The sequence below is a fragment of the Vulpes lagopus genome, chromosome 14 (assembly GCF_018345385.1).
Source record: "Vulpes lagopus strain Blue_001 chromosome 14, ASM1834538v1, whole genome shotgun sequence".
NCBI classification, from domain to species: Eukaryota; Metazoa; Chordata; class Mammalia; order Carnivora; family Canidae; genus Vulpes; species Vulpes lagopus.
The window spans coordinates 8,684,738-8,685,736 of record NC_054837.1 but is presented as its reverse complement, the minus strand read 5'-3'; the positions used below and the strand labels follow the sequence as shown (position 1 = coordinate 8,685,736).

Genomic DNA, 999 nt, shown 5'->3' with positions numbered 1-999 from the left:
GATTTGTAGATTCATATCTTACAGCAAATTTGGGGAGTTCTAAGCCATTATTTCCTCAAATATTCTTTCTACTTCTTTCTCACTCTCCTATATTTATGTGATTCTGACAAGATATATTTAGAACATTTTATAGTGTCCCACAGGTCATTTAGGCTCTGTTCATTTTTCTTTTTTCTTTTTCTCAGACTAAATAATTTCAATGGTCTTATCTTAAAGTTTGCTGATTCTTTCCTCTGCTTTCTCCAATCTGCTTTTAAAGCATTCCAGTGAATTTGTTATTTCACTTAATGTACTTTTCAGTTTGAGAGTTTATTTTTGGTTTCCTTTTTTTTAAAAAAAATATGATTTCTATCTCTTTATTGATATTCTCATTTTGTTCATACATCATTTTCCTGTCTTTTCCCATGTTTTCCTTTAGCTCTTTGAGTATCTTTAAGAAAGTTGTTTTTTTAATGTTTTATCTAGTAAGTCTGATGTCTGGGATTCCTCAGAGATAGTTCATGGCAATTTATTCTGTTCCTTTAAATGGGCTATACTTTCTTCTTTGTTTTTGTATGTTTGTAATTTTTTGTTGTTGTTGAAAACTGGACATTTGAATTTCATAATGTGGTAAGTTTGGAATCATATTTTTTCACCTTCCACAGAATTTGCTCTTTTTTATTTTTTATTTTTATTTATTTATTTTTTAAATATGGAACACTTCACGAATTTGCATGTCATCCTTGCACAGGGGCCATGCTAATCTTCTCTGTATCGTTCCAATTTTAGTATATGTGCTGCCGAAGTGAGCACAGAATTTGCTCTTTTTTAAAGTTGTTTAAGGGTGTCGCTGTTTGGGACCAGCAATAGATATTCTCTTGTCTTTTCTGATACTTTGTTTCCTTGGGCATGCATAGGGGCTTTCTGAATTCCCTGGCATACATGTTAGATTTTGAATGTCATAATCCTTTACTGCCTGATTTTCAAAGGGGGAAAAAGGTAAAAAGAAAAACAGAAAAA

General features: G+C 31.3%; 1 non-coding gene across 1 annotated transcript; it reads right to left on the bottom strand.

Annotated features, from left to right (window-relative positions):
- Positions 1 to 685: 685 nt before the first annotated feature.
- On the bottom strand, positions 686 to 792 carry LOC121475868. Its single transcript, XR_005983820.1, has one exon. It is a non-coding gene; the product is annotated as a U6 spliceosomal RNA (small nuclear RNA).
- Between the last annotated feature and the right edge of the window lie 207 nt (positions 793 to 999).